This window comes from Hyla sarda, chromosome 6 (assembly GCF_029499605.1).
Source record: "Hyla sarda isolate aHylSar1 chromosome 6, aHylSar1.hap1, whole genome shotgun sequence".
Lineage (NCBI taxonomy): Eukaryota > Metazoa > Chordata > Amphibia > Anura > Hylidae > Hyla > Hyla sarda.
In genome coordinates, this window is record NC_079194.1 from 198,964,779 (window position 1) to 198,984,710 (window position 19,932).

A 19,932-nucleotide genomic window follows, 5' to 3' on the forward strand; every position below is an offset into this window, starting at 1 on the left:
AAAACTACAACTCCTAGCATGCCACACAGCTGTTTGCTGTCTGGGCATACTGGGAGTTGTAGTTTTGCAACCACAGTTTGGAGATCACTGTTCAGTGGTCTCTAAATTGTAGCACTCCAGATGTTGCAAAACTACAAATCGCAGCATGCCCAAACAGCTGTCTCAGCATGCTGGGAGTTGTAGTTGCGTACCTCCAGCTGTTGCATAACTACATCTCCCAGCATGCCCTTCTGTGATCAGTACATGCTGGGAATTGTAGTTTTGCAACAGCTAAAGGCACACTGGTTGGAAATACTGAGTTAGGTAACAGAACCTAACTGAAGGTTTTCCAACCAGTGTGTCTCCAGCTGTTGCAAAACTACAACTCCCAGCATGCACGGTCTGTCAGTACATGCTGGGAGTTGTCGTTTGAAACAGCTGGAGGTTTGCGCCCCCCCCCCCCCCCATGTGAATGTACAGGGTACACAGGTTTACAGTAAGTTTCCTGCTTAAAGTATGAGCTGCGGCAAGTTTTTCGCCGCAGCGCAAATTCCTAGCGGGAAACTCGCCATAACCCGCCAGTGCGAATGTACCCTAAAAACACTACACTAACGCCTAATAAAGAGTAAAACACTACATATACACCCCCTTACACTGTCTTCCCCCCCCCCCCCCCCCCCCAATAAAATGAAAAACGTATTGTACGGCAGTGTTTCCACAACGGAGCCTCCAGCTCTTGCAAAACAACAACTACACGCATTTCTGGACAGCCACTGACTGTCCAGGCATGCTGGGAGTTTAGCAACAGCCTGGAGGCACCCTGTTTGGAATCACTGGCGTAGAATACCCCTATGTCCACCCCTATACCATCCCTAATTTAGTCCTCAAATGCGCATGGTGCTCTCTCACTTCGGAGCCCTGTCCTATTTCAAGGAAACAGTTTAGGGCCACATATGGGGTATCTTCGTACTCGAGAGAAATTGCACTACAAATTTTGGGGGTCTTTTTCTCCTTTTACCCCTTATGAAAAGGAAAAGTTGGGGTCTACACCAGCCTGTTAGCGTAAAAAAAATTATTTTTTTTTACACTAACATGCTGGTGTTGCCCTTTACTTTTTATTTTCACAAGAGGTAAAAGGAAAAAAAGACCCCCAAAATTTGTAACGCAATTTCTCCTGAGTACAGAACTACCCATATGTGGGCGTAAAATGCTCTGTGGGCGCACAACAAGGCTCAGGAGTGAGAGCACACTATGTACATTTGAGGCCTAAATTAGTGATTTGCACAGGGGTGGCTGATTTTACAGCGGTTCTGACATAAACCCAAAAAAATAAATACCCACATGTGACCCAATTTTTGGAAACTACACCCCTCAATCGTAACCCCGAATGTAACAAGGGGTACAGTGAGCATTTACACCCCCCAGGTGTCTGAATTTTTTTTTTTTTTGTTTGCACAGCCCACTGTTCCCAAAGATCTGTCAAACGCCAGTAGGGTGTAAATGCTCACTGTACCCCTTATTACATCCATGAGGGGTGTAGTTTCCAAAATGGGGTCACATGTGGGGGGTCCCACTGTTCTGGCACCACGGGGGGCTTTGTAAATGCACATGGCCCCCGACTTCCATTCCAAACAAATTATCTCTCTAAAAGCTCAATGGCACTCCTCCTCTTCTGAGCATTGTAGTTCGCTCGCAGTGCACTTGACGTCCAAACATGGGGTATTTCCATACTCAGAAGAAATGGGGTTACAAATTTTGGGGGGCATTTTCTCCTATTACCCCCTTGTAAAAAAGTAAAATTTGGGGAAAAACCATCATTTTGGTGAAAATCTTTTTTTTTATTTTTATTTTTTATTTTTTTTCATTTGCACATCCAACTTAACAAAAAGTTGTCAAACACCTGTGGGGTGTTAAGGCTCACCGTACCCCTTGTTACGTTCCTTGAGGGGTGTAGTTTCCATAATAGTGTGCGATGTGGGGGGGGGGGGTTGCTGTCCTGGCACCATAGGGGCTTCCTAAATGGGACATGCCCCCCAAAAACCATTTCAGAAAAACTAACTCTCCAAAATCCCATTGTTGCTCCTTCGCTTCTGAGCCCTCTAGTGCACCCGCCGAACACTTGACATACACATTACAAATTACAAATTTTGAGAGGATTTTCTTCCTTTTACCCCTTGTAAAAATTCAAAAAACTGGGTCTACAAGAACATGAAAGTGTAAAAAAATGAAGATTTTGAATTTTCTCCTTCACTTTGCTGCTATTCCTGTGAAACACCTAAAGGGTTAACACACTTACTGAATGTCATTTTGAATACTTTGAGGGGTCCAGTTTTTATAATGGGGTCATTTATGGGTATTTCTAGCCAGAAGACCCTTCAAATCCACTTCAAACCTCAACTGGTCCCTGAAGAAAAGCGAAATTCAAAATTTTGTGAAAAATTGGAAAATTGCTGCTGAACTTTGAAATTTTTGAATTTTTTCACCAAGAAATTATGCAAGTATCGACAAAAATTTACCACTAAGATAAAGTAGAATATGTCACAAAAAAACACTCTCGGAATCAAATTTATAAGTAAAAGCATCCCAGAGTTATTAATGCTTAAAGTGACAGTGGTCAGATTTGCAAAAAAAAGCTCCCGTCCTTAGGGTCATAATGGGCACCGTCCCCAAGGGGGTTAAATCAACTGGTGCCAGAAAGTTAAACAGATTTGTAAATCCCTTCTATTAAAAAAATCTTAATCCTTCCAGTACTTATCAGCTGCAGTTATGATCCACAGGAAGTTCTTTTCTTTTTGAATTTCCTTTCTGCCTGACCACAGTGCTCTCTGCTGACACCTCTGTCCATTTTAGGAACTGTTCATAGCAGAATAGGTTTTCTATGGGGTTTTCTCCTACTCTGGACAGTTCCTAAAATGGACAGAGGTGTCAGAGACAAGTCATTTTGTATGCTGTTAGAAAAAAAAATTGGTTGAAAATCACGGAGGAATTGTGAGAAAAACGTCACACACAGGTACAGACACTATATATGAACTACACTAACTTTACAGCTCCTGTAGCATAGTCAAATAAAAAAAAAAGAATTCCTGGAATACCCCTTTAACTGCACTTTAAAGGGTTACTCTGCTATCTAACATCCGGAACATGACGTCACGTTACGTCACGTCCCGCCCCCTCAATGCAAGTCTATGGGAGGGTTTGTGACGGCAGTCGTGCCCCCTTCACATAGACTTTAATTGAGGGGGCAGGCCGTGATGTCACAAGGGGGTGGGCGTGAACACTGAAGCCCGCCCACAGCGTTCAGCAACTCAATGTTCCGGATGCTGGGGAGCGGTGTAACCCTTTAAGACAAAACCCATGGGTAGTGGAGCTGTTTCTGGAAAAAAAAGGAGCCAAATGTTCTAAACCCCTTAATAGAGAACAATCCACTAAGTTATCTCAAGCAGCAAATCTTTTGGCATATTTGCCACCTGGCTTCTGGAAAAGATAATTGTTTCTGAAGACATTAAATGGGCACTGTCAAATAGGGATCGACCAATTATCGGTTTGGCCGATATTCACGATTTTGAACGTTATCTGCAATTACATTGCTGATGATCCGATAATGCACCAACCCCCACCGCACCGCCCCGGCCAGAGACAGCCGCTGCCCCATTGCCTCCTCCATCCCCGGTTTTATATATGCCTGTTCCCGGGGTCCGCGCTACTTCTGGCTTCTGCGGCGTCCTGTGCGCTGCGCATCGCAATGACGTGTGACGTCCTCAACGCGACGTCACCATCAGTGCGCACAGTGACAGCTTGGGATGCCGCCGGAGCCAGAAGTAGCGCGGACCCTGGGAACAGGCAATTATAAAACCGGGGATGGGGGAGGCAATGGGGCAGTGGCGGTGGTTGGACTAAGGACCGGCAGGCAGGGGGAGTGAAGCGGTTGGCGGCGGTGGTCTTTGGTCTTGCAAAAGCCTCTGCAGTTCATTGATTTAAAGCGCCCGCTTTAAATCAATGATCTGCAGCCGCTTTTTCGGGACAAGGGGGGGGGGTGGAGAAATAGCTGATAACTTATGCCGCAATATCAGTTATCGGCTATTGGCCTGAAAGGCCACAGATTATCGGTATCGGCCATAAAAAAACGAAATCGGTCGATCCCTACTGTCAAATATAAAAACTTTGATATGTTGTACATCTTGGAAAAACATTAACCTTTCTAATGTACTTCATAAGAAAATGTTTCCTTTTTATAAAATCATGGCTTTGTCCAAGCTGAAGCACAGGCAAGGACAAAGTCCTGCAAGTGAGGATGGGGTAGCACTCCTCTGTGCTCTCTCCTCTCTGATAGTACTCCTCTGTGCTCTCTCCTGTCTGATAGCACTCCTCTGTGCTCTCTCCTGTCTGATAGTACTCCTCTGTGCTCTCTCCTGTCTGATAGCACTCCTCTGTGCTCTCTTGTCCTATCAGACACAGAGGAGTGCTAGCCCACCCTCACTTACTGGACTTTGTCCATGCCTGTGCTTCAGCTTGGACAAAGCCATGATTTAGATTTAAAAAAAAATACTTATTTTTTTTCTCATGAAGTATATTAGAAAGCTTAATGTTTTGCCATATAAAAAGTATTTTAATCTGAAAGTGCCCATTTAACCTCTTCAGGACATAGGGCGTATGGATACGCCCTGCATTCCGAGTCCTTAAGGACCGAGCGCGTATCCATACGCCCGTGGGAATTCCGGTCCCCACTGCTAGCCAGTTGGGGACCGGAGCCGGATGACTGCTGAAGGCATCCCGGCATATCGCCCAGGGGGGTCATTATGTCTCTGACGGCCCCGAACAGCCAGAGCCTGCAGGGGTGAGGTGGCACTGGTGCCACCTCACTATCGCCCTGATTCGTCGGCCGGATTACCGGCCGACCAATCAGGGCGCCTGCTGCGGGTGTCACTCCCGCAACCCGCTCCGCCCCTCTTCCGGAGGACGTGAGCGGGTGCGGGACGTGCACCCCGGGTGCTGGGGACCCCGATCCCCGGCGTCAATGTTGGGATCGGGGCCCCAGGAGGAGCGGCGACGACGACGAGGGACTGACCTGCGCGGCGTGGATCGTTGGAGGTGAGGGACAGCCTCCTGCTGTTGCTTAGCAACAGCTCCCAGCATGCAAAAAGGCATGCTGGGAGCTGTAGTTATGCAACAGCAGGAGGCAGACCACCACAACTCCCAGCATTCCCTTATGGGCATGCTGGGACTTATGGTTTTGCAACAGCTAGAGGCACATTTTTTCTATGGAAAAGTGTACCTTCAGCTGTTGTATAACTACAACTCCCAGCTTGCACAAACAGCTAAAGTGCCTGCTGGGAGTTGTAGTGGTGCATCTGCTGGTTGCATAACTACAACTCCCAGCATGCCCGTTGGCTGTCGGTGACTGCTGAGAGTTGTAGCTTTGCAACAGCTGAAGGCACACTGGTTGTGAAACACCGAGTTAGGTCACAAACTCAGTGATACATAACCAGTGTGCCTACAGCTGTTGCAAAACTAAAACTCTCAGCATGTACAGTCTGTCAGCGCATGCTGGGAGTTGTAGTTTTGCAAAAGCTGGATGTCCCGTCCCCCCCCCCCCCCTCCCCAATGTGAACGTACAGGGTACACTCACATGGGCGGAGATTTGCAGCAAGTATCTGGCTGCAAGTTTGAGCTGCAGCAAATTTTCTGCCGCAGCTCAAACTGCCAGCGAGAAACTACTGCGAACCCCCGCCCGTGTGACTGTACCCTAAAAACACTACACTACACTAACACACAATAAAATAAAAAGTAAAAAACACTATATATACACATACCCCTACACAGCCCCCCTCCCCGCCCCAATAAAAATGAAAGCGTCTGGTACGCCACTGTTTCCAAAACGGAGCCTCCAGCTGTTGCAAAACAACTCCCAGTATTGTCGGACAGCCGTTGACTGTCCAGGCATGCTGGGAGTTTTGCAACAGCTGGAGGCACCCCATGTCCATCCCTATGCAAGTCCCTAATTTAGGCCTCAAATGCGCATGGCGCTCTCACTTTGGAGCCCTGTCGTATTTCAAGGCAACAGTTAAGGGTCACATATGGGGTATCGCCGTACTCGGGAGAAATTGTGTTACAAATTTTGGGGGGTATTTTCTGCTTTTACCCTTTTTAAAAATGTAAAATTTTTGGGAAAACAAGCATTTTAGGTAAAAAAAAAAATTTTTTTACATATGCAAAAGTCGTGAAACACCTGTGGGGTATAAAGGTTCACTTAACCCCTTGTTACGTTCCCCGAGGGGTCTAGTTTCCAAAATGGTATGCCATGTGTTTTTTTTTTTTTTTTGCTGTCCTGGCACCATAGGGGCTTCCTAAATGCGGCATGCCCCCAGAGCAAAATTTGCTTTCAAAAAGCCAAATGTGACTCCTTCTCTTCCGAGACCTGTAGTGCGCCAGCAGAGCACTTTTCTCCCCCATATGGCATGTTTTCTGAATCGGGAGAAATTGGGCTTCAAATTTTTTGGGGTATTTTCTGTTATTACCCTTTTTAAAAATGCAAAATCTTTGGGAAAACAGGCATTTTAGGTAAAAATAATAATTTTTTTTTTTACATTTGCAAAAGTCGTGAAGCACCTGTGGGATATAAAGGCTTACTTTATCCCATGTTACATTCCCCGAGGGGTCTAGTTTTGAAAATGGTATGCCATGTGTTTTTTTTTTTTTTTTTTTTTGCTGTTCTGGCACCATAAGGGCTTCCTAAATGCAACATGCCCCCCAAAAACCATTTCAGAAAAACGTACTCTCCAAAATCCCCTTGTCGCTCCTTCCCTTCTGAGCCCTCTACTGCGCCCGCCGAACACTTAACATAGACATATGAGGTATGTGCTTACTCGAGAGAAATTGGGATACAAATACAAGTAAAAATTTTCTCCTTTTACCCCTTGTAAAAATTCAAAAATTGGGTCTACAAGAACATGCGAGTGTAAAAAATGAAGATTGTGAATTTTCTCCTTCACTTTGCTGCAATTCGTGTGAAACACCTAAACGGTTAAAATGCTGACTGAATGTCATTTTGAATACTTTGGGGGTCGTAGTTTTTATAATGGGGTCATTTATGGGGTATTTCTAATATGAAGACCCTTCAAATCCACTTCAAACCTGAACTGGTCCCTGAAAAATATCGAGTTTGAAAATTTTGTGAAAAATCGGAAAATTGATGCTGAACTTTGAAGCCCTCTGGTGTCTTCCAAAAGTAAAAACTCATCAATTTTATGACGCAAACATAAAGTAGACATATTGTATATGTGAACAAAAAAATATGTATTCGTAATATCCATTTTCCTTACAAGCAGAAAGCTTCAAAGTTAGAAAAATGCTAAATTTTCAAATTTTTCATCAAATTTACGGATTTTTCACCAAGAAAGGATGCAAGTATCGACAATAAATGTAACATTGTTAAAGTAGAATATGTTACGAAAAAACAATCTCGGAATCAGAATGATAGGTAAAAGCATCCCAGAATTATTAATGTTTAAAGTGACAGTGGTCAGATGTGCAAAAAACGCTCCGGTCCTTAAGGCCAAAATGGGCTTTGTCCTGAAGGGGTTAAGGGACAACATACCAGTTAGCCCAGTATAACAGAAGTATCCTCTAAACATTGTGAACTAATTTAAGTAGTCCTGTGTATTCTGTGTAGTATAACAAAATAATCCAAATACAATGCCAATATCGCGCCACACCCCTACCCCTTAATTCCCTGGTTGAACTTGATGGACATATGTCTTTTTTCGACCGTACTAACTATGTAATGTAAGTTATGTTTGAGAGAGAGCTATTTCTGTCAATTTTATTTTTTATTAAAATTTTTTTTCTTTTAAACTGATTTATTTTTAACCTCTTCAGGACACAGGGCGTATGGATACGCCCTGCATTCCGAGTCCTTAAGGACCGAGGGCGTATTCATATGCCCGTGGGAAATCCGGTCCCCACCGCTAGCCGGTTGGGGACCGGAGCCGGATGCCTGCTGAAATCATTCAGCAGGCACCCTGGCACATCGCCCAGGGGGGTCCTGAGACACCCCCCCCCCCCCCCCCCCATGTCGGCGATCGGAGAAAATCGCATGTCAATTCAGACATGCGATTTTCTCCAATTCCGGGCTGATCGGGTCTCTGGTGACCCGATCACCCGGAAAATAGGGCTGATCGGAGTTGTCAGCAACAACCCCGATCAGCCTAAAGGATTGGAGTGAGATCGCAAAGCTGCGATCTACTCCTATCCCCTGCCATTACTCAGAACGGAGTTCTGACCAATGGCAGCGCAGGACAGGGGGTTGCCATGGCAACCCCCCGTTCTGCCCGCCCCTGGATGTCGAGGGGCTCTGGGAAGAAGATGGAGGCCGTACCTGCAGGAGAAGATGCCTGGGACCTGGGATCTTCGCTGGAGCCTGCAGGATCCTGATCAGGTAGGGAATCGACAGTGGGGGGGGGGGGGGGGGAATTGAAAGTGAAAGTAAATCGATCTTTACTGTGGCAACCACTAGGGGGGGGCCAAACTGCAACTCCCAGCATGCCCAGACAGCCAAAGGCTGTCTGGGCATGCTGGGAGTTGTAGTTTTGCAACATCTGGAGGGTCACAGTTTGGAGACCACTTTTACAGTGGTGCCCAAACGGTAGCCCTCCAGATGTTGCCAAACTACAACTCTCAGCATGCCTTGACTGCCCAGGCATGCTGGGAGTTGTAGTTCTGTAACATCTGTCCCTTCAGATTTAGCAATTTTCATGACATTTTTGAAAATTGCTGCTCTACTTTGAAGCCCTCTAATTTTTTCAAAAGGCAAAAATATGTCCATTTTATGATGCCAACATAACGTAGACATATTGTGTTTGTGAAGAAAAATAAAATTTATTTGGAATATCCATTTTCCTTACAATTAGAGAGCTTCAAAGTTAGAAAAATGCAACATTTTCAAAATTTTCATGAAATTTTGGGATTTATCACCAAAAAAGGATGCAATTAACGCCGAAAATTTACCACTAAAATAAAGTAGAATATGTCACGAAAAAACAAACTCAGAATCAGAATATTCGGTAAAAGCGTTTTCGCGTTCTCGGTCACCACACCAGATTGAGTACATCTCACACTTCCTTAATCGTTTTAAAAGCGTTTTCGCGTTATTAATTCGTAAAGTGACGGTGGTCATAATTGCGAAAAAGGGCTCAGTCCTTAAGGGGTTAAGAGAATATAATTTAACAAATATATTTGGCTTGAAGAAAATACCAGATGCCACTCTTGTAGACAACAGTCTAATGCACTTTAAAGGACATACCGTACTTTAAAGGCCCTTTGGACAGTAGAACTTTTTTGAGATGACTACATTTAAATTGCAATGAGATGGTCTTCTCAAAGAGGAGAAATATACAAGGAGCTGTAAAATATATTCATATATTTAGTTACATTCTTAAAGATTTCATTATATGTTCATGCTTAAAGATATATATGTTGCTACATAAGGATTATGTTGTCCCTGTCTTAAGTCCTCTCCTGTTAAAGGGTCCTATTGGAGTGCTTGGTAGAATTTGAACGTGAAATGGTTGCTACAATTTTTTTATTGGTCCTCGCTGTGTAATGGGAGAGGCGGATTATCTGCTACATGTCTATTGGGAATACCATCCTATCTTGCAGTAGGATTGTCCACAATATGTGTAAAATCCATAACAAATTAATAGTTTAGTCTGATTTCCCTTTAAGCTTTCTACTGAGATAAATATCGTCACCTTTTTACTTTTGTGGTTAATTTCTTTACAGATAAAATTGCAGCATCTTGTAATGTGTCTTCACAGGAACCGCTGCTGACAGAAACCATACATATGTAAGGGGATGTTCACACAGCCACATGGTTTTTAATGCAGACACCGTGCAGTTTCACCTTTAAAAAAAAAAAAAAAAAAAAAAACCTGTTCTTAATTACTTCAATGGGCGATGAGGAACCGCATGGAAAAGACGGTGCATGTTCCTTCTTTCTGCATGGATGAAATTAATGGGAGATTTAGGGCCAGCCACCTCCCCTGTATTTACAATGGCTCAGAGAACCATGGTACAGCACTGCACACAATCACTGGTTTTTCCTGTGAGCAGACGTTTGCCAGCCGTCTACACACCTACTTCTATAAAGCAGCATTTCTGGCATTCACCTGTGGGTACTAGTGATTACAACTTTGGGAAGGTACCTAGGAAAAGGTATTATGACATGGTGACCACCAGAAAGAGAACAGCTCTTTGCAGTGACCCTGCTCTTGGCTAATTGACAGGGTACCAAATTTCATCTAGCAATGGCCAGTTGCTCCCTTCTAGGGCAGCAGTGGCCAGGCACTCACTTTTGTCCAATAAATGTGGGTCCCACCTGCAAAAACCCTCTCTGGCATTGTTGTGGCCCAAATCAGCTGAACAGACTGTTTTAAGCCAGTTTATGGGAGTTGCGTTAACAGTGTAGCACCATAACCTACAATGTTCTCATAACTGGTACATTATTTGGATATGTAATTGGAGATGCTATGCTCTTCGTGCAGCTCCTATGCTTATCAAACTGCGTGAAACAACTGTATTGCCAAAAATGGAAAGTCAGAGCTGAAGGAAGAAGTAGGGGAGATCTTCGTCTGACATGAAAGATCGCTATGAAATATAGTGGCATTGTTAACGGGCAGTCCTAATATAAAAGCACAATATTCTCCACCGTAGCGCCGGAATTGAGAGGCGCTGGACACACAGAATGGAGGGGATCTCAAGTTTATTCACCCATGATGCAACGCGTTTCAAAGTAAGACTGCTTAATCGGGCATACCCAGGTGAGTACAACCAAACAATATATAGGGTCCATGGAGTTAACCCTTCAAGCTGACAGCTTAAAGGGACTATGCGCCCCATATATGTATATAAATAAAATGGATAGCATGCATCAATGGTACAATAAAAACACAATATAAAAAAGGATATATGAACATATATACATTACAATTAGGAATTATTAAAATGTTGTAACCAATGAAAAATATATAGGAATAAATAAAATAAAATGATGATTTTTAAAATAAAATATGTAAAAGTAAATACAACTTTGAATAAAACAGAGACCTAAACATGTGCCACAATTGATCAACGAGCATTTTCACTCGTTTCATTTAACCCCCCTGGAAATAAAGTACCTAAAGAGAAAATCCAAAATGATTCCCTGTTAATGAGTTTCTGAAATCTATTTCTTATGTGGAATGGAATGGTCTCAATGATAGTGAGTTTTAATGCCCTGATGTCACTATTGTGTTTCAATAAAAGATGACGTGAAACACTATGGAGCATGAATTTATGATGAATATTTGATCTGTTTGTTCATGCGGGACATACTGCAAACCACAGATACTCGTTAACAGATAAATGGCATATGAGCTGTCACAACTATTATTATGTTCTTTTATCCTGTATTCTTTGTTTATATGGTTCGAAAAGACATTGGTGGCAGCCCCAATCATGGGGCAACAGAAACATCTAGTGTGGCGACACGGGTAGGTGCCCACCAGTATGTCCATGTGGCCCGATGATGTGGGGTATAGGGGATAAGATTCCCTATATATAATATACACGCATACGCAGCACCCCAGTTAAAATCAGTCCCCGGAGCATGTTCGCTCCGGGTCTGATTACCGGCGACCATGGGGCAGGCAGCGTGTGACGTCATGCCTCCGCCCCTGTGTGACGTCACGCTCCGCCCCTCAATGCAAGCCTATGGGGGGGCGGGACTCCAGCGATCAGGCATCTTATCCCCTATCCTTTGGATAGGGGATAAGATGTCTAAGCGCCGGAATACCCCTTAAAGACAAGCCTAATGTTATCTGCCGCACAGTTGAAGTCAGTAATGAAATTGTATTTGAATGGGGGTTTTGTGGTATTAGTATCTGGATTCATATTCTCATTGATGGCGTTCAGTGGTTTGGATTGAACTAGTGTAGTCTGTTTTGTCTTTCGCTCTATTAAAAGCATCACATAAATGGATACACATAAAACGATATTTGTAGTACCGATGCTTGTTTACTAAAGTCTCTTTCCAAAGTACAGTTTTTTTTTCTAACTCGTAGATGCTGACCGTAAGGTACATTACGGATCCACTTCGGGTAGTGGGTGCTGCTGAATGTGAGTAGACTATTTACGGACTTTAAAAGGTTTTGGTGACTATATGACCCATGTCGTAATTTTTTTTTTTTTTTTTTTATCTATCGAATGGTGCAGGGTAAATTTCAACCCCCAATTATTGGAGTTGATTTCCTCAACAAAATCTATGGCCTGTTGTGCCGTACCTTTCCAAATAAAGAAAAAATCTATAAATAGTCTGAAAAAAAATAACAAAAGAAAATTTAGTTATCTGTTGCATAACTACAATCCCCAGCATCCCCAGCCAAAGTAGTATGTCTCCAGCTGTTGCATAACTACAAGTCCCAGCATGCCCTTCCGCTGTCCGTACATGCTGGGGGTTGTAGCTTTCTCAACCGCTGAAGGCACACTGGTTGCAAGTGTGCCTCCAGCTGTTGCAAAACTACTACTCCCAGCATGCACTGATAGACCTACATGCTTGGAGCTGTAGTTTTGCAACAGCTGGAGGCACACTGGTTGTGAAACACTGAGTTAGGTTACAAACTCAGTGATACATAACCAGTGTGCCTACAGCTGTTGCAAAACTAAAACTCTCAGCATGTACAGTCTGTCAGTGCATGCTGGGAGTTGTAGTTTTGCAACAGCTGGATATTCCCCCCAATGTGAATGTACAGGGTACACTCACATGGGCGGAGGTTTACAGTAAGTATCCGGCTGCAAGTTTGAACTGCGGCAAATTTTCTGCCGCTGCTCAAACTGCCAGCGAGGAACTACTGTGAACCTCCGCCCGTGTGACTGTACCCTAAAAACACTACACTACACTAACACAAAATAAAATAAAAAGTCAAAAACACTACATATACACATCGCCCTACACAGTCCCCCTCCCCAATAAAAATGAAAAACGACTGGTACGCCACTGTTTCTAAAACTGAGCCTCCAGCTGTTGCAAAACTACTACTCCCAGTATTACCAGATAGCCACTGACTGTCCAGGCATGCTGGGAGTTTAACAGCTGGAGGCACCCTGTTTGGGAATCGCTGGCATAGAATACCCCTATGTCCACCCCTATGCAAGTACCTAATTTAGGCCTCAAATTCGCATGGTGCTCTCACTTTGGAGCCCTGTCGTATTTCAAGGCAACAGTTTAGGGTCACATATGGGGTATCGCCGTACTCGGGAGAAATTGTGTTACAGATTTTGGGGGGTATTTTCTGCTTTTACCCTTTTTTAAAAATGTAAATTTTTCGGAGAACAAACATTTTAGGTAAAAACCAAATAATTTTCTTTACATATGCAAAAGTTGTGAAACACCTGTGGGGTATAAAGGTTGACTTAACCCCTTGTTACGTTCCCCGAGGTGTCTAGTTTCCAAAATAGTATGCCATGTTTTTTTTTTTTTATTTATTTTTTTTAAACTGTTCTGGCACCATAGGGGCTTCCTAAATGCGGCATGCCCCCAGAGCAAAATTTGCTTTCAAAAAGCCAAATGTGACTCCTTCTCTTCTGAGACCTGTAGTGCACCAGCAGAGCACTTTTCACCCCCAAATGGGGTGTTTTCTGAATCGGGAGAAATTGGACTTCAAATTTTGGGGGTATTTTCTGCTATTACCCTCTTTAAAAATGTAAAACTTTTGGGAAACCAAGCATTTTAGGAAAAAAAAATTTTTTTTTTTTACATATGCAAAAGTCGTGAATCACCTGTGGGGTATTAAGGTTCACTTTACCCCTTGTTACGTTCCCCGAGGAGTCTAGTTTCCAAAATGGTATGCCATGTGTTTTTTTTTTTTTTTTTTTTTTTCTGTTCTGGCACCATAGGGGGTTCCTAAAAGTGACATGCCCCCCAAAAACCATTTGTCGCTCCTTCCCTTCTGAGCCCTCTACTGTGCCCGCCGAACACTTTACATTGACATATGAGGTATGTGCTTACTCGAGTAAAATTGGGTTTCAAATACAAGTAAAAATTTTCTCCTTTTTACCCCTTTCAAAAATTGGGTCTACAAGAACATGCGAGTGTAAAAAATGAAGATTGTGAATTTTCTCCTTTACTTTGCTGCTATTACTGTGAAACACCTAAAGGGTTAAAACGCTGACTTTATTTTGAATATCCATTTTCCTTACAAGCAGAGAGCTTCAAAGTTCGAAAAATGCAAATTTTGGGATTTTTCACCAAGAAAGGATGCAAGTTACCGTATATACTCGAGTATAAGCAGAGTTTTTCAGCACGATTTTTCGTGCTGAAAACACCCCTCTCGGCTTATACTCAAGTGAACTCTCCGCCCTCAGTGGTCTTCAACCTGCGGACCTCCAGAGGTTTCAAAACTACAACTGCCAGCAAGCCCGGGCAGCCATCGGCTGTCCGGGCTTGCTGGGAGTTGTAGTTTTGAAACCTCTGGAGGTCCGCAGGTTGAAGACCACTGCAGCCTTCGACATCATCAAGACCCCCCACCCCCTTTTAGTTTTGTACTCACCTCAGCTCGGCAGGAAGTTAGGGTGGGCTGGTCCGGTGCTGCAGGACTGTCCGGTGGGGAGGTCGTCCGGTGGTATAGTCGTTCCGGGCTGTGCATCGTCACCGGGGGGGCCTCTTCTGCCCACTTCGGGCCCGGCCCCGGAATAGTCACGTTGCCTTGACGACGACGCACAAGGACGTTCATTAGCAACGTCGCTCTGCGTCGTCGTCAAGGCAACGCCTCTATTCCGGGCCCGAAGCACGGAGAAGAGGCCCTCCCGGTGAAGATGGACAGCCCAGAACGACTATCCCACCGGACGACCTCCCCACCGGACAGTCCTGCAGCACCGGACCAGGGCATCCTAACGTCCCACCGAGCGGAGGTGAGTACAAAACTAAAGGGGGTGGGGGGTCTGGATGATGTCGAAGGCCGCAGTGGTCTTCAACCTGCGGACCTCCAGATGTTTCAAAACTACAACTGAGTACAAAACTAAAGGGGGTGGGGGGTCTGGATGATGTCGAAGGCCGCAGTGGTCTTCAACCTGCGGACCTCCAGATGTTTCAAAACTACAACTGCTGGGAGTTGTAGTTTTGAAACATCTGGAGGTCCGCAGGTTGAAGACCACTGTATCAGACATTGACAAGCGGTGATGATGAAAGGGGGGGGGGGGCTGATGACATGCGGTGATGATGACAAGGGGATGATGAAGGGGGGGGTGTGGGATGAAGACAGGCGGTGATGATGAAGGGGGGATGATGACAGGGTGATGATGATGAGGGTGTTAATGACGGGGGTCTGGATGATGACAGGGGGGATGATGTATTTCCCACCCTAGGCTTATACTCGAGTCTATAACTTTTATTTATTTTTATTTTTTACCTGGGATTTTGGGGTGAAATTAGGGGCCTCGGCTTATATTCGGGTCTGCTTATACTCGAGTATATACGGTACCACCAAAATTTACCACTATGTTAAAGTAGAATATGTCACGATAAAACATAATCAGAATGATAACTAAAAGCATCCCAGAGTTATTAATGTTTAAAGTGACAGTGGTCAGAATTGCAAAAAATGGTCCTTAAGGTGAAAAAGGGCTAAGTCCTTAAGGGGTTAACTGCATGGAACCTATATATTGTTTGGTTGTACTCACCTGGGTATGCCTGATGAAGTAGTCTTACTGTGAAACGCGTTGCATCATGGGTGAATAAACTTGAGATCCGTTCCATTCTGTGTGTGTCCAGCACCTCTCAATCCCATCGCTAAGGTGGAGGAACTTGTGCTTTTATTAACCCCTTAAGGACACAGCCCATTTTATTTTTGCATTTTCAATATTTCCTCCTCGCCTTCTAAAAAGTATAACTCTTTGATATTTTCATCCACAGACCCATGTGGGGGCTTGTTTTTTGCATGACCAATTGCACTTTGTACTTACTAATTTTGCCATAAAATGTACGTCAAAACCCAAAAATTATTGTGTGTGTAATTAAATTGAAAAGAAAATTGAAATTTTGAAACTTTTGGAGGGTTTCGTTTTCACGCTGTACTCTTAAGGTTAAAAATTACATTTTCTTTATTCACAAAATAAGTATGTTTAAAATTGCCCCATTTTGACCCCCTATAACTCTCTCAATTTTCCATATACGGCGCTGTATGAGGGCAAATTTTTTGCGCCCTGATCTATAGTTTTTTTTTTTTTGTTACCACTTTTATGTGTACATGTGACAATTTAATAGCATTTCATTAATTTTGGCGGAAATTTGATGTGACCAAAACACATATACATTTTGGACTTTTTTTTTCTTCTTTTATGTTTATGCCAACCACCGTACAGGATCATTTACATTATATTTTGATCTGACATTTACACATGCGGTGATGCAAAATATGTTTAATTATTTTACACTTTTTGGAGATAAAATGTAGAGATGAGCGAACTTACAGTAAATTTGATTCGTCACGAACTTCTCGGCTCGGCAGTTTATGACTTTTCCTGCATAAATTAGTTCAGCTTTCAGGTGCTCCGGTGGGCTGGAAAAGGTGGATACATTCCTAGGAAAGAGTCTCCTTACTGAGTCTCTTTACGGTAAGTTCTCTCATCTCTAGTAAAATGGGAAAAAGAGGGTGATTTACATTTTTATAGCAGGAGGGGATATTTCACTTTTTTTTTTAAACTTTTGTCCCCATAGGAGACTATTTATAGCAATCATCAGATCAGCACAGTGATCCCTCAACTGATCAGTACAGTGATCCCTCAACTTACAATGGCCTCAACATACAATAATTTCAACATACAATGGTCTTTTCTGGACCATTGTAACTTGAAACCAGACTCAACATACAATACTACAGACAGTCCAGATCTGCAAAATATGTCAATGGCTGGAAGAACCGACCAATCGGAATGGGTATTTCACTGGTAAAAGCCCTGTATTCCTAAAGTGCATGCACTGACTGACTGGTTGTCTGGTAGCGCCCCCTACAGTACAGGGAGGTCCTACATGTTCTGTACTACTCTTTACCTGTGCCAGGGATAGTTGTTCCAGGTGGGGGCAGCTCAATTTTTACTTTTTTTGGACACTCTGTGTACTGTACAGGACACTGGAGAAGCTCCTGTCCTCTAGACAGTGATTTTACAACTTCCAGCAGATCTTTCTTACTTTTTTATGTAAGGACTTTCTTTATCTGTATTATTTATCTACTTATTTTCTTTAACCCCTTCAGGACCGGGCCAATTTTGGCCTTAAAGGGGTACTCCACTGGAAAATATATTTTTTTCTAAATGAACTGCAGATCTGTACTGCAGTGTATTATGCCTGACAGTGTAACACTGTGACAGCTGTCAGTGTTTCACTGACACGCATTGTAGATCAGACCCTGCCTCGGGCAGAGCATGATGGGCTTGCGTAACCAGGGGCCATTGCCATGGCTACCAATGAGACCCCACGATCACATTGCGGGGTCTCATTGGAGAACAGAGGAAGCTACCCCCCCCCCCCCCCTCTGTCACCGGCGATCGGTGCTGCAGTCACATTAAATGTCAGGATCGGTTGCAGTAGGTGCCCGGCGATATGCGATCGCTTGCTCCCGCCACCAATCGCCACCCGCACATCTGTGGCACCATGATCGTGAATGGACGTGTCTGTGTGTATATGTCAATTTGCGTGAAGTCACCTGAAAAATGGACGTGTATATAGACGTCCATTTTCGAGAAGGGGTTAATGCTCACTTTTCCTATTTTTGGATGACATTTTGGGGGCTTCAGAACCAATTACCATGTTTTCATTGAGTTATGGTCTCAATGGTCAGGTTTAGAGCACTGCGGACAAGACGACAAAAAAGAAAGTCAAAAAGAAAAATTTCCTCTGTAGCATACAGCTGCTAAATAGTACTGGAAGGGTAAAGATTTTTTTTAATAGAAGTAATTTACAAATCTGTTTAACTTTCTGGCACTAGTTGATTATAAAAAAAAAAATATATATATATTTCCTACCAGAGTACCCCTATAAGGGATTAAAAGAAATTAAGTTTTTAGCCTATGGCAACCAGTCTAGTGCTTTTATTTTTTCCGGCACAGTTTTAAGAAATAAAAGTTGCTCTGTGATTGGTTACCGTAGACAACAAAGCCAGTTCTTCCTCTTATCTTTGATAAATGAGGCCCTTGGCTTTATAGAACTTTATGAAAGTTACACAATATGTAAATCTTACTATGAGAACGTAAAAACTGGATTTAAGAACTGTCTGGCCACAGGCCGCAGCAGAAAAGCTTACAGCTGGTACAAATCCTGCAGTCTCTTATTGTTCTAGTTTATAGAGGTGAGTTCTCCAATATTAAGTAATCTGAAGAATCGTAGTCCACGAAAGCAAAGACATTATATCATTTTAGCTTCTCCTAGCAATTTCTAGGTGAACTGGCTCAGTTCCATTGCCCATGTGTTTGTACAGTTCTTTCTGTCAGCATCAGTTGCTCCATTTCTGTGAACCTGAATAATAGTGTCAAGTTTTTCTAATAATGTATCTGTTTATCTGTTTTTATCTGTTCTTCAATACTTAGCCAGAAGCCTTGGTCACAGGAAAAATAGCTGCATGTCACAATGACATATATCTTGACTGAACCAAACAGACCCTATCAATGGGAACCATAATGCAGATGTGAACAGAGATTTATTAGGTCAAATAAAAAGTCACCAGTGTTTATATTCACTATCTGCATTTAAACCTGCATTATTTATTGTATAATGATGCTGTATTGTAGTCCAGAGCTGCATTCACCATTATGTAGGCTTCAGAGCTGAGATTTCCTTTTATTGCTTATTGATGCAGTGCTTTTATGTAGTTTGTGCTTGACGGCCAGCAGAACTGTGAACATAGCACTGAGGGATATTGCAGGGTGCAGTTTATGATCATTCAGTCCAGTTAGTCATGCACTGGTAAACTAGTGATAGGATCCACATAAGACTTGCATTAGACAATAGAGTTAAAGAGTACCTGTCGCCAAATAAAACTTTTAATATAGTGTTCCTATTTAGCAGACACTTTCCCATTCACTTGCTTTTAAAATTATCAACATAAATATGTTCAAAATGTAATAGAAAAATACGGCCATTAGGTGTCTCTGTTCTATTTACTGCCACAATTTAAAATAGTGAGCTTGGTCTCCTCCCGGCCTGGCAGGAGACCAAACTCAGGAAGTGTTTCTCTGCACTGAGCTTGATTGACAGCTGCACAGACCAAATCTGAGCAATCAATTCTACTTTGTAATGACATCAGTCATTTTACCCAAAAATCTATGGCGAAACAAAAAAATTAAAAAAAATTATCATTGTGTGACAAAAAAAATGCCATTTTGTAAAACTTGGGTGCTCCTGTTTCTACGCAATGCATTTTTTGGTAAGAATGAAACATTCTCTTTTATTCTGTAGGTCCAAACAATTAAAATGATATCCTACTTATATACTGTAGGTTTGCTTTTGTCTTGCTTCTGGAAAAAATCATAACTATATGCACGAAAATTAATACGTTTAAAAATGTCCGCTTCTGACCCCTATAACTTTTATTATTTTTCAGCATACGGGAATGTATGAGGGCAAATTTTTCATGTCATAATCTTAAGTTTTTATCGGTGCCGTTTTTGATTTGATTGGACTTTGTGATTGCTTTTTATATATTAAAAAAAAAAATATGTTATGGTATAAAAAGTGACACAAATATGCTATTTTGGACTTTGGATTTTTTTTTACGTGTACGCACGCCATCGACTGTGCGATTTAATTAACAATATATTTTTATAGTTTGGACATTTACACTACAATACAACACATGTTTATATTTTTATTTACATGTTTTTTTTGTTTTGTTTTTAATGGGAACGGGTTAAATCACATTTATTAACTTTTTT

General features: G+C 42.7%; 1 protein-coding gene across 3 annotated transcripts in view; it reads left to right on the top strand.

Moving 5' to 3' along the window:
• The window catches only part of CDYL2 (chromodomain Y like 2), an 87,776-nt gene that overhangs the window by 17,265 nt on the left and 50,579 nt on the right, over positions 1–19,932 (top strand). The window lies entirely within an intron of this gene.